Source organism: Bos indicus, chromosome X, assembly GCF_029378745.1.
Source record: "Bos indicus isolate NIAB-ARS_2022 breed Sahiwal x Tharparkar chromosome X, NIAB-ARS_B.indTharparkar_mat_pri_1.0, whole genome shotgun sequence".
Lineage (NCBI taxonomy): Eukaryota > Metazoa > Chordata > Mammalia > Artiodactyla > Bovidae > Bos > Bos indicus.
This window is the reverse complement of record NC_091789.1, coordinates 46,067,282-46,082,109: the sequence shown is the minus strand read 5'-3', so window position 1 is coordinate 46,082,109 and position 14,828 is coordinate 46,067,282. Positions and strand designations below refer to the sequence as shown.

Below are 14,828 nucleotides of genomic sequence, written 5' to 3'. Positions count from 1 at the left end.
ACAGAAATAGATGTTTTTTCTGGAACTCTCTGGCTTTTTCGATGATCCAGCAGATGTTGGCAATTTGATCTCTGGTTCCTCTGCCTTTTCTAAAACCAACTTGAACATCTGGATGTTCACATATTACTGGTAGTTCATGTATTACTGAAGCCTGGCTTGGAGAATTTTGAGCATTACTTTACTAGCATGTGAGATGAGTGCAATTGTGCGGTAGTTTGAGCATTCTTTTGCATTGCCTTTCTTTGGGATGGGAATGAAAACTGACCTTTTCCAGTCCTGTGGCCACTGCTGAGTTTTCCAAATTTTCTGGCATATTGAGTGCAGCACTTTCACAGCATCATCTTTCAGGATTTGAAATAGCTCAACTGGAATTCTATCACCTCCACCAGCATTGTTTGTAGTGATGCCTTCTAAGGCCCACTTGACTTCACATTCCGGGATGTCTGGCTCTAGGTGAGTGATCACATCTTCGTGATTATCTTGGTCATGAAGATCTTTTTTGTACAGTTCTTCTGTGTATTCTTACCCCCTCTTCTTAATATCTTCTGGCTCTGTTAGGTGCATACCATTTCTGTCCTTTATCTGCATGAAATGTTCCCTTGGTATCTCTAATTTTCTTGAAGAGATCTCTAGTCTTTCCAATTATATTGGTTTCCTCTATTTCTTTGCATTGATCACTGAGGAAGGCTTTCTTATCTCTTCTTGCTATTCTTTGGAACTCTGCATTCAGATGCTTATATCCTTCCTTTCCTCCTTTACTTTTCACTTCTCTTCTTTTCACAGCTATTTTTAAGGCCTCCCCAGATAGCCAATTTGCTGTTTTGCATTTCTTTTCCATAGGGATGGTCTTGATCCCTGTCTCCTGACGAATGTCATGAACCTCAGTCCATAGTTCATCAGGCACTCTATCTATCAGATCTAGGCCCTTAAATCTATTTCTCACTTCCACTGTATAATCATAAGGGATTTGATTTAGGTCATACCTGAATGGTCTAGTGGTTTTCCCTACTTTCTTCAATTTAAGTCTGAATTTGGCAATAAGGAGTTCATGATCTGAGCCACAGTCAGGTCCCACTCTTGTTTTTGCTCACTGTATAGAGCTTCTCCATCTTTGGCTGCAAAAAATATAATCTATCTGATTTCAGTGTTGACCATCTGGTGATGTCCATGTGTAGAGTCTTCTCTTGTGTTGTAGGAAAAGGGTGTTTGCTATGACCAGTGCGTTCTCTTTGCAAAACTCTATGAACCTTTGCCCTGCTTCATTCCATACTCCAAGGCCAAATTTGCGTGTTACCCCTGGTGTTTCTTGACTTCCTACTTTTGCATTCCAGTCCCCTATAATGAAAAGGACATCTTTTTTGGGTGTTAGTTCTAAAAGGTCTTGTAGGTCTTCATAGAGCAGTTCAACTTCAGCTTCTTCAGTGTTACTGGTTGGGGCATGGGCTTGGATTACTGTGATATTGAATGGTTTGCCTTGGAAATGAACAGAGATCATTCTGTCGTTTTTGAGATTGCATCCATGTACTGCATTTAAGACTCTTTTGTTGACCATGATGGCTACTCCATTTCTTCTAAGGGTTTCCTGCCCACAGTAGTAGGTATAATGGTCATCTGAGTTAAATTCACCCTTTCCAGTCTATTTTAGTTCACTGATTCCTAGAATGTCAACGTTCACTCTTGCCATCTCCTGTTTGACCACTTTCAATTTGCCTTGATTCATGGACCTGGCATTCCAGCTTCCTATGCAATATTGCTCTTTACAGCATCGGACCTTGTTTCTATCACCAGTCACATCCACAACTGGGCATTGATTTTTCTTTGGCTCCATCCCTTCATTCTTTCTGGAGTTATTTCTCCACTGATCTCCAGTAGCATGTTGGGCACCTACCGACCTGGGGAATTCCTCTTTCAGTATCCTATCATTTTTGCCTTTTCATACTGTTCATGGGGTTCTCAAGGCAAGAATACTGAAGTGGTTTGCCATTCCCTTCTCCAGTGGACCACATTCTGTCAGACCTCTCCACCATGACCCGCCCGTCTTGGGTGGCCCCATGGGCATGGCTTAGTTTCATTGAGTTAGACAAGGCTGTGCTCCTAGTGTGATTAGATTGACTAGTTTTCTGTGATTATGATTTCAGTGTGTTTGCCCTCTGATGCCCTCTTGCAACACCTACCATCTAACTTGGGTTTCTCTTGCCTTGGGCGTGGGGTATCTCTTCATGGCTGCTCCAGCAAAGCTCAGCTGCTGCTCCTTACCTCGGATGAGGGGTACTACCTCCTCACTGCTGCCCTTCCTGACCTTGGACATGGAGTAGCTCCTCTCCACACATATATTTATAGGCATGTGACTTTTATTTCTGTAAACACAGTGTATGCATAGTTCGTGATATTGCAGATATCTTTTTCAAAAATATTATAGTAATTGATGTCCCCAAAACAATCTGTAATTATTTCTCCATATTTATGCCAGAACAAATGCCACTAATTTGTCAATTTTGGCAATCTGATAAATAAAATATTGTTCCCATGGTTGTTTTAATTTGCATCTTCCTGTTACTGACTCACCTAACTTTTCATATATATATATGAAATATATACATACATATGTAACATTTTTTGTTCCATGAATGCATAGTCTTAATTTTTTTTAATATATTTGATCTGCTTCTTTTTCCTAATAACATATAGGAACTTTACATATTAGAGAAATTGATCCTCTGTAAATTTTATGCACTGCAAACATTTGAATATGCATGTTTCTTCATTCTTTATGTCTTTTGTTTTATGATTTTTTTACTATGAAATCAAATATTTTTTTTCTCTTCTTTATGTCTTCTTTTTCTGACATGCTTGGGAAGATTTCTCCCACTCCTGGATTATGAAAACATTTACTTAGATTTTAATATATGTACTAGTACCCTTAAAATTCTCCTAAAATTTATTTTTTAATTCTATTACCCAGAGAGGAAATATGTCCTTTTTTATTCAAAATGATTGCTCTATTATGCTAATTATATTAATTAAAAGAAACATTACTTTCTCACTAAATTTAAATAGTGCTGTAGCAAAATTTAATTTCCCATAGACACATAGACTTATTTTATTTAGATCAGTCTATTCTCCTTAAATGATGTGTTGATCTATTTGTCTAGTTCTTCAGTTGTGGAATTTGTTTATGTGTATATCTATGTGTACGTGTATACATATGTATGTATCATATTCCCATATATACAATATAGGTTGTCATTGTTTAGTCACTAAATAATGTCTGTCTCGTTTGTGACCCCATGGACTGTAGCTGGCCAGCCTCCTCTGTCCATGAGATTTCCCAAGCAAGAATACTGGAGTGGGCTGCCATTTCCTTCTCCAGAGGTTCTTCTCAACCCAGGGATCAAATCCATGTCTCCTGCATTGGCAGGCAGATTTTTTATCACCAAGTTATGTGGAAGTCTATACAATAGAGATAGTTCTATCTAAATTATGTTATCACATGTATTGTCACATCAATCTTTAGATAAAAAAATATGTATATGTTTACATATTTTCATTGACTATTCCAAATCATTCTTCCATAGTAACTTAGCTCAATTGAATTAAAAAATAAGATGAAAGATAATCATTGAGCTTTTGAATAGTATTAAAAAGACTCTGATGTTGGGAGGGATTGGGGGCAGGAGGAGAAGGGGACGACAGAGGATGAGATGGCTGGATGGCATCACTGACTCGATGGACCTGAGTCTGAGTGAACTCCAGGAGTTGGTGATGGACAGGGAGGCTTGGTGTGCTGCAGTTCATGGGGTCGCAAAGAGTTGGACACGACTGAGCGACTGAACTGAACTGAACTGAAATATGTAATAAATTTTGGAAAGACTGACATTTTATACTGCCAAATCTTCCCATTCATGAACATACATTCTCATATTTTAGGGCTTATTTTATGTTCTTTTAAAGTTTTAAATAGACTTAAAATGTATATTTGATTTCCTGTGAAATACTTTCCAACGTATTTTATAATTTTACTCTTGATTGTAAATGGAGTATTATTAACATCATTTTAGTTGCTTACTGATAACATGAAGAAAAGCTATTGATTTTTGTATACTTATCTTTTATCTATTAACCTATCAAATTATATAAACTCTAATAGTTTTCCTAAAATTACATCTCTTTTTTTAGTATATGATTATATAATTACCAGAGTTATTTCCTATTTTTGAATTATTTATCAAGTGTTTTAATTTCAATATTTCTTACATTAGCCAGAACTTCTAAAATAGTGTAGAATAATAACAAATATGTCTGTCTTATTTTTAATGAAAATACTAGCAGTTCATCATTGAGTATGATGTTTGTAGTAGTTTCTGTATAAAGGTTATCCAGAGTTTTCACTTCAGTACATTTTTGTAGTTTAACCTCCCCAGATTTGTTCTATTTAGGATGATATTGGCTATTTTTGGCTATTTCAAATTTTCCACATAAATGTTTGAACAGATTTTTCATTTTGCATAAAAACAGGTGCTTGAATTTTTATTTTATTTTATTTTATTTTTTAACTTAACAATATTGTATTGGTTTTGCCATATATCAACGTGAATCTGCCACAGGTATACACGTGTTCCCCATCCTGAACCCTCCTCCCTCCTCCCTCCCTGTACCATCCCTCTGGGTCCTCCCAGTGCACCAGCCCCAAGCATCCAGTATCCTGCATCGAACCTGGACTGGTGACTCGTTTCATATATGATATTATACATGTTTCAATGCCATTCTCCCAAATCATCCCACCCTCTCCCTCTCTCACAGAGTCCAAAAGACTTTTCTAATGAAGCTTCATTGAATATATCAATTTGAGAAGGATTGACATCTTTTAAATATTGAATATTCTAATTCAAAAACATGGTAAATCCTTGTAAATAGGTTTTCTTTTTTTCAATGTTTTTATTTTTGCAGTTTACTATGTAGGGCTCTTGCACATCTTTTCTTTGGTAATTTTTAGGTCTTTTGATTTTTTGCTCCTCCAAGTATATTATTATTAAATTTGATTTATTTTTTGCTTACTGAATAATAGAAAAATAACAGAAGTATAATTGCTGTTTGTCAACCTTTTATCCACAAATGTCAAAATTATTTTTACTTCTAATGATTTATCTGTAACTTTAGATTTTTGATAAGCTATCATGTTGACTATAAATAATGATAATTCTATTTCAGCCTTTCCAATTCTTCTACTAGCTAGAATCTCCAGTATAAAGCTGACTAGATATGGTGATATCTGATATTTTTGTCTCATATCTGATCAAAAGTAGAGCAGTTTCATTATTTCACTATTGAGTATCATCCTTGCTATACATTGTATGTAAATGCCCTTTATCAGATTAAGAAATCATAAACAAATATTACATTAATCAAGCACTTATTTTTTCTTTTTCCTATTAATATATAAAATTACATTGATTGATTTTTTAAACTAACATCATATTCTTTGAGTAATACCCACTTAAACATTTGAACGTTAACCTAGTTATATATTTTCAGGTTTTATATAATGACACATTTTTTAGGAAGTTCACATTTAAGATTAGGAGATAAGTTGACTTAATATTCCCATCTCCCCCTTGTCAAAAAATAATTTCAAGGCTGAAAATTAAAAAAAAAAAAAAAAAAGAGCTGTATTTGAGCTCTTAGAAATTGCAGTCAGGAGACCCAGATTCTGAAAAGAGACAGAGTCGGGGCTTATAAAGACAAAAGCCACAAGTTTGATAAAGTGGCCTGGTGACTGACTCTGACACGAGTCAGGAAATGTTTGTCCTTAAGGAATCACAAATTATTTTAGGGCAAAGTTCCAATAAATACATTGATTTTCTGGCACATGTTCTGGATGCCTTTCTTAGAAAAATAGACTGAGACATGCATAAGTCACACTTCCTCAATGGCCTCCTGGCTCCATTTTAAAGTGCTCTTTTACCAATATTGACTCCATTTTTATTTTCCTTCTATAGCCTTCAAATGTTCTTGTCAGGTTTTCAATCAAGATTATCTGATTCATAGAACAAATGGACAAGATTTCTTCTTTTTTTTTCCTCTAGAATCATATGTAATATTAGAACTATTTATTCATGAAATATTTGGAAATATTTGCCAGTAAAGCCATCTGAAGCTTAAGTTTTCTTTATAAGATTTAATTAAGGATTTAATGTCTTTATTAGATATAAGGCTATGCAGATGGTCTACTTTATCTTATGTAAGCTTTTGTAAGTTGTTTCACAATTTTTTTTCCTATATCATTCAATTTTCAAATTTATTTTCAAAACATTTTTCTTAGTGTCCTCTTATCTTTTTGATATTTGTAGGATTGGTAGTGCTGCCCTCTTTTTCTCTCATGAGTTAATCAATTGTAGCATCTCTTGCTTTTTCTTTTCTCCCCTTGATCTGATGTTCTAGGAATTTATCAATTGTACTCATATTTTCTTTCTTAAAAAAGTCTTTATACTTTATTTCTTTAAAAAAATTTAAGATTTTAATTGAAGGATGATTGCTTTGCAGAATTTTGTTATTTTCTGTCAGATATCAACATGAACCAGCCATATTTTCAAAGGACTAAATTCCTTTTTATTGATTTTCTCTAAATAATATTTATTTACTATTTCAGTGATTCCTAACCATATCATTATCAATTCCACATTCTACTATTTTGTGGGTTTAACTTCATGTTATTTTTCTAAAACTATGAGATACCTGCTTAGATCATTGTTATTTAGTGCCCCTTCTTTTCTTATATATCCACTTAAAGCTATGCATGTCCTAAGGAAACTTTTGCTGCATTTCACAATATTTAAATATTATATTTCTTAAAAAATAATTTCTAAGATATACTTTGAGTTATTCTTGGATTTGTGAAATAAAAAGTTCTTGTTCTCAAAGATGCACATTTAAGACATTTATTTAGATAATTGATATTTAGCTGAATTTCACTGTTGTCAGAAGCAGACACTGTATGACATCAGGCTTTTCAAACTTGTGGCAACATGATTTAATGTCAAACATATTGTCAATTATGGTGAATATTTCATATATACTTGAAAAGATTTGGATTTTGTTACTGCTGAATGCAGAGTTCTATCCATGTCAGTTAAATCACAATTGTTACTTGTGTTCCTCAAATTATTTATATGCCTACTAGTTTGTCCCTGTCTACTGTTTTGGTTACAGAGAAAGGTAAATTATCCAGCTACCATGGGGGTTTATTGATTTTCTTCAATGCTTTATTTCTAATTTTGAATGACTTTAAGGTTTTCAAAGTTATATTTTCAAGAAAAAATTTTACTGTTTATCCATTTTACTATCTTTCTGGTTATTTAATTAAATATTTATGCACCTTATTCCAGTTTCATTTGTTTTTATTGATATTTTTATAGTATCTTAGGTTAATATTTAGTTAATTTATTTTCAGTTTTAAAATACCATGTAAATTTCAAATTTAGGTGTGTCTCAAAATTATAATGTTTCTCTTTTTCATGAGCTTACAGATAATTTGTAATCTTTGTTTCTACTTGCTTGCTGTCAGGCATTATCGGATATGTGTTTATTAATTTTCATATAGTTCAGGTTGTTTTTATTAATTTTAAATTTTACTATGATTAGAGAATACACCCCTAAAAGTTTTACTTAGCTGAATTTGTTAAGATTTTCAATAAATACATTAACTTAGGCAACTATTTCAGTATTATAAGTAACATGTATATTTTCTGTTTATAGAATAAAAAAGTTTGCATATTTGAGCTTATTGCATGTATTTTAAAATCCTTATATTCTTATCTGTGGATTGCTGGTTTTCTCTCTTTTAGCTTATATTTCATATGTATGAAGTTAATGTCCATCTTTTTCCTCTTTAACACTGTTTGACCATGGAATCAACTTTTTATGATAATAATGGTAACACTTCTGCTGTCTTTTCATTTACACTTGTTTGTAACGTGATGTTTCATTTAAAATTTTTAAACTGTTTCACTTTGTTTTATACATATTTCTTGAAAATATGCTTTGGTAATATGTTTTTAACTTCACGTTTTAAAAAACAAACAAACATGTAGATCAACCATTTCACATTTAAAGCAATAGCTGATATGTTTTTTTTTTCCCCTATATTTGCTAGTTTGTTGTTATTGTTTTCCTCTGTTCTTATTTTTGCTGAGTTAATCAAGGTTTTTTTCATTACTCCTTCCTTGTTAAACTAGAAATTCTACTATGCTTTTTAATTCCTCAGGTGGTTAGTTTTCCATTCTTAAAAGTGGTTGTTCAGGATGGGAAACATGTGTATACCCATGGTGGATGCATGTTGATGTATGGCAAAACCAATACAATATTGTAAAGTAAAATAAATAATAAATAAATTTAAAAATAAATAAATAAATAAAAAGTTTAAAAAAAGTGGTTTTCAAACAAACATATATACCTAATTTCAAAGTAAAAAATAAATTATCATTCCACTAAAATGCCTTACTTGCCCATTTCTCCTTCCCAGATGAAACTTAAAGTTTAGAAGTATTTACTTCCTAGATGTGACATTTTTCTAATCTTCACACAACCTTATGGCATTTCTAAGATATTTTTTAAAAATTAGTTCTAGGTTATTATTATATTTTATTTTACATGTTTCTTTTCTGTTTCAAGAATCCTTGTATGCTGTAAATTTTCAATTACATAAAAAGTATTAGTATAAATTATAAATAACTTATGAAATACATTCATCACTCATTTTTCTTTCCGCTGTGTTGATTTCTCTGTTCTAACTAAATTAGCTATTGTAACATTTTCTAGCATATTTTCTTAATATTCTTGCTGTTAATGATATATGAATGTTCATGTGTTCTTAAATATTTTTTTCCTCTACAGATGAACATAATTGTGTTGAGGTATTACAAACTGTTGATTGTAAACTTTTTCTCTCAGTTGTTTGTAAATCTCTCCTCTTGTCCTCTAACTTTATCTCATCTTGCAGCTGAGAAATACTATAATGGCCTGATTTTGTTTCCTTTGTAAGTAAGCTATTCTTTCCTATGATAAGCTTGTAATATTTTTTTTTTTCATCTTTAAATTCAGAAGCATTCTTTAGGTTATATCTATATTTTTTTTTTCTTATAAATCTTACTTGATATTCAGAGAAAATTTTCAACCTATTCTCTGGTCTTTCTTCAGCTTGAAATAATCTTTCACTCTGTTTAATAACTACTCCACCTCAATTTATTATCATTTTTTATTTCATTTTGGGAATTTTATTTTTGTACTTGATATTGAAAGGTTGTTGTTGAATCACGCAAATACACCAGGATTCTTGGCCCCCAGAGGAGAAGAATTCAACCCAGGGCCAGAGACGAGGCTTGATCACTCAGAGCTTTTGTGTAATAAAGTTTTATTAAAGTATAAAGGAGATAGAGAAAGCTTCTGACATAGGCATCAGAAGGGGGCAGAAAGAGTACCCGCTTGCTAGTGTTAACAACGAAGTTATATACTCTCCAATGAATCCAAAGAGTGTCTGGAGGTTGTAAAGACCTCACCACACCTACTCCCATAATTTACACTTTAAGATAACAGAATTAGCCAGAAGGTTTAACCCAAAGACTGTCCTTAGTCCAGAGACTGTCCTCAGGCAGGATACATTATTGTTATATAATACTAAGAAATGTAGAGAAGGAAAGGTTTGTCCTTTCTTCCTCCTTGAGAATTTCAGACCCCTCTCTCCTTGGGGACCCCTAGACTCCCTATCAACCTACCTAGGAAATGACTCTCTCATTCCCCCCTTTTCTTTTAGGAGAATTATGTTGCCTAGGGAAAAGGGGCGTCGTTCTTGTTCCATAACTGCTTCCGAGCTGACAAGGGGTGTTGTCCCTAAATTGGTGAGGCAACATATTCTCCTAATCCTCATATTGAGGCTATCTGATCCAGGGGCCCCAAAGAGTAGCTGGAGGAAGCTACAGCTGTTGCAGGAGTTTGAGCAACCATTTGTAACTTAAAAGCTTTCATGCAGCTAGAAACAAATCCAGTTATACAGTTACAGATGCAGGGAGCAAACAGCAAAAACAAAACAAACAGAATCAAAATTAAAAGTCACATTATGTCCATAGTTAAAGTGCAACGTGTTGCAGCAGTCCATTTTAGGGTTGGTAGATGTCATCAGATGAAGAAGAGGCATCGCATGTGATTGTTGTCAAAGATATTCACAGACCTGGACGAAGTCTTTTCCTTGAAGTGGGGATGTCCACCTTGGGAAGCCTTCCACTGATGAAGAGGGGAGTGCTCCGCAGACCCAGCAGTTAGAACGATTGTGGAATGCAGCGTAGGAGTGAGCCCAGGACAGGAAGGCATTGTCTTGAGGATCAAACGGCAGATTTAGGATTTTTGGAGTCAGTAGAAGAAAACTCACATAGATTATCAGGCCCATCCACTGCCCTTTGCTTAACTCTAAAGCTCGGGTCAGAGCCACAAGCTCCGCTAACTGAGCACTGGTTCCCTGGGGGAGAGATTTTGCTTCCAAAACCTGTTCAGCAGTCACCACAGTGTAACCTGCTTTACGCTTTCCATCCCGAACAAAAGAACTGCCATCTGTAAATATTCCCATGTCAGGATTGTCTACTGGGGTATCCATTAGATCCTCCCGAGCTGCATAGTTTAAAGTTAGGCATTGAGAACAATCTTGATCAGATGTTTCATTTTCCTTCTCAGGAAGGAAAGTGGCAGGATTTAAATTTTCACAAACTTTAAGCTTAGTTACTGGTCCTTCTAACAACAATGACTGATACTTAAGAAGCCTACTGTCTGTCATCCAAATATTAACCTTAGAATTTAAGATTCCACTCACATCATGAGAAGTCAGTACAGTAAGGTTTTGTCCATTAAATATTTTTAAAGCTTCAGGTGCTAATAAAGCCACTGCCCCAATTACTCTTAGGCAGTGGGGCCACCCACATGAAACTACATCTAATTCTCTGCTTAGATAAGCAATAGGTTGCCGGTGAGGCCCTTGGAGTTGTGTCAAAACTCGCAATGCCACATCTTTTCTTTCAGTGACAAACAAATTAAATTCTGACCCTGTGGGCAAGCTCAGAGCTAGAGCTTGCGGGAGAGCAGTCTGAAAAACCTTAAAAGCCTTTTGAGTTTCTGGAGACCAAACCAGTTTGTCAGTTTGGGCCTGCTGAGTTTCAGCTATAAGTTTATATAAAGGCCAGGCAAGTTCCCAAAGAATCCAAATGTGAGAGTAACCTGTGATTCCCAAAAATCCTCTCATTTGTCTTAAAGTTATAGGTAGGGGATGATTTAGTATAGGTTTAATTCTCTCAGGGCCTATGGCCCTAGTCCCCTCTGATATGATTAGGCCCAGATATCTAACAAATTGTTAGATATTGTTGACAAAGCTGAGCCTTTTCTCTTGATGCCTTGTAACCACAGTCTGCCAGAAAGTTTAAGAAATCTTCTGAGGCTCGTGAACAAGCTTCCTCTGTCTCAGCACAGAGAAAAATATCATCTACATATTGTAACACCACTGCTTCAGAGCTATTAAAGTTTTGTAGATCCCGTGACAAACTTTGTCTGAATAAGTGAGGACTGTCACGAAATCCCTGGGGCAAAACTGTCCAGGTTAACTGAGAAGCTGACTGCGTAGGGTCTTCGAAGGCAAATAGAAATTGACTTTCTTCTGCCAAAGGCACTGAATAGAAGGCATCCTTTAAATCAATTACTGAGAAATATTTGCCCTGTTCAGGAATTTCAGACAATAGAGTATAAGGATTAGGCACCACGGGGTGTAAAGGAAATACAGCCTCATTTATTATTCGTAAATCTTGAACTAGTCTCCATTTACAATTCGATTTCTTTATACCCAAAATAGGAGTGTTGCAAGGACTGTTACAGGGAATTAATAGTCCCTGTTCTTTTAAATTTTCGATGATGGGTTTTAACCCTTCCTTAACTTCAGGTTTCAATGGATACTGCTTCTTATGTGGAAATACGTGTGGGTCTTTGAGCTTAACAACTACAGGAATAGCATTTTGTGCTCGACCCACAGATTTTTCCATCAGCCCATACTCTAGGATTTACATTTTGTTCAACTAAAGGGAGAGAAAGGAAGGGCTCCATATTCATGAAAACAGAGGCATGGACCTTGCTCAGTATATCCCTTCCCAAAAGGGGTGAGGGAGATTCTGGCATGATCAGAAACTCGTGTGAAAACAGCACAGAATCCCAGTTGCAAGATAAAGAATAACTGAAATAATACCTTTTGGCTCATCCAGACAGTCCCATTATGGAAGCAGATCGGGAAGAAAGTGGGCCAGGGGCTTGAGTAAGCACAGAATAAGTTGCCCCAGTATCTAAAAGAAAATCGACGGATTGGCCTCCCACAATTATTAATACCCGGGATTCCTCAGGTGTAATTAGGACGGGAGCCTGTGTGGGGACCCCCGGGCACCTTCAGTCCTGATTGTCTTGAGAGTCCGACTCCGGAGACCTACGCCTCTGGGGGCAGTCTCTCTTCCAGTGTAGTCCTTTGCAGACATGAAGCCGAGGGCGGCTTAGATGCCTGAGGGCAATCCCGCTTGAGGTGCCCCTCCTTTCCACTGTAATAGCAAGCCCATCCCTTTTCACCTGGGCCCCTCTGGGCATTTTTCTCAGGCTGTTTAAGAACGTTTTTCATAGCCATGGCGAAGGCTTCCGCCTTTTCCTTTGTCTTTTTTTTTTTTTTTTTGCCTTTCTTTCTTTTCCTCATATTCCCTACCATAATAGACTGAGCCAGTTGTAACAGAGTATCTAAACACTGATTTGGTCCATACGCCTGTTTTAATAGCTTACGGTGGATATCTGGAGCTGACTGAGTGAGAAATCTATCCTTTAAGATCACTTTTCCCTCTTCACTTTCGGGATCAATCTCAGTGAATCTGCGAAGGGCTTCTCTCAGTCTATCTAGGAATTTACCAGGAGCTTCCTTCTCCTCCTGTTCTATGTCTGCCAATTTGCCATAGTTTAAAGGCTTAGAACACGCCTGCCTAAGTCCTTCAAGAATACATCTAACAAAATGACTCTGATCCAATCTTCCTTTAGCTGTGTTGTAGTCCCAGTCTGGTTCTATAGTTGGGACCACCTGATTCCCAGTGGGGAGGGCCGCTATCTCGTTCTCCCTCTTCCCTACTGATTTATTACCAAGCCATTCATCTCCATAAGCAACCGCTTTTCCCAAAACTCGAGTCTTTGACTCGGGAGTCAGCATTTGTCCCAAGATACACATCACATCGTTCCAAGTGAGGTCATAAAGCAGAGTAACACCTTTAAAAGCTCTAATATATTTTTCTGGGTCTTCTAAATAGTCTCCCAGATCCTCCTTGATTCTTTGTATTTCTTGATAAAAGAAAGGCTTATTAACTCTCACAGACTGTTATTTCTCCCGGTGGGTGTTTCATAAAGAGGCAACAACTTGTGTGGCTGTTCCTCAGTCTCTTTGGCTGCTCTGCACATATGATCCCAGGGATAGATTGGAGAAACCTGTTTTTCCTCTTCTCTTTGTCTCCTGTCCTCCATCTCATCTCTTACTTCAATGGTCTGAGTTTCTACTGAAACCAGAGTAGTCTGAGGTCGTACTGAGACAGGAGTTGTTTGGACCTCCATGTGGGCAGTTTGAATCCCAGTTTGGAGTCCCCAGTACAGGGACAAAGTAAGAGGACAGGAGGGAGCTGAAGGTTTCACGCCCAAATCTATACCCTTAGGACATAAGTCTGGCATATTTCGCAGAGAGAAAAAGGGCAACACATATGCTACTTTTACCCATTTCCCTTGTTCCTTACAGAACCAGTCTAATTGTAGAACAGTATTATACTTAAGAGACCCTCCAACTGGCCACCGTTCGCCGTCCTCCAATGGATACCATGGCCATGCAGGATCACATAGGAAGACCAGGTGTGTCTTCTTTAAGCCCTGGGGATCAAATCTATCCCAGTTTTTCAGGATACAGTTCAAAGGAGTGAGGCTGGAATTGTTAGCTCCCATCTGTAAGAGAGAAAAAAAGTGACCAAGGCCATTTTTCTACCGGAGGTGTCCCTCCCTGCTCTAGATGGGGGTGTAGACAGATGTTACACCAAAAGCTTTTCCTTCCTCGTCGGACTTAGTCTGTCCCTTACCGACGCCGGCGCAGTCTGCATCCCTCCCAGTTCTACCACTGAGATGGGGTGAGGATGTACCAGGGGTAGACCTGATAGCATCCCTAGACGTCCAGCTCTTCACCCTTAACCTTGCTTGCCTCTGATGCCACCCGGGGTGAATCAGAGTAACCTTCTGGAATGCCTCCCAAGCTAAGACCACTGTGAGAAACATTCATCACCTGAGTGCCTGTGCACGACCCTGAGAATTTCCTGACTACAATAAGACTGATGCAAACATAAAACTGAGATGTTCTTTCCAAGCATCACCACACCAGTATAATAGCCTCCTCTGATCTACTAAGAGCCAGAGTTACCAAAGAAAAAACCCATTGCAGTCCCAATCTGAGTAACCTTTAACCTCAGAGATGTTCTTGGAGCTAGAGTTCCATCTAGCTTCTGAACTTTTGATTCCTAGCGAGGCTAGGCGCTTTCTTGAATACCAATCCAAGTTTGGGACCTAAGCTGCAGTACACAATAACAGTATAGATCACAAGTCCCTTGAAAGTCTATGATCCAATAGATTAAGTTAGTACTTCTAATTCCCAAGGAGTTATGAAATGGTCAAAGAGACTGAAAAGTTTAACTGAGAAAGGAGATTTCTGTCCACATGCTTTGCCCATTTCTGGTCGGTTCCCGAAGGAGACGTTGGGT

At 36.6% G+C, this 14,828-nt stretch overlaps 1 pseudogene; it reads right to left on the bottom strand.

The window, feature by feature from the left end:
- Positions 1-14,177, bottom strand: part of LOC139181505 (glutamate dehydrogenase 1, mitochondrial-like) — a 39,251-nt pseudogene extending 25,074 nt beyond the window's left edge.
- Positions 14,178-14,828: the final 651 nt, after the last annotated feature.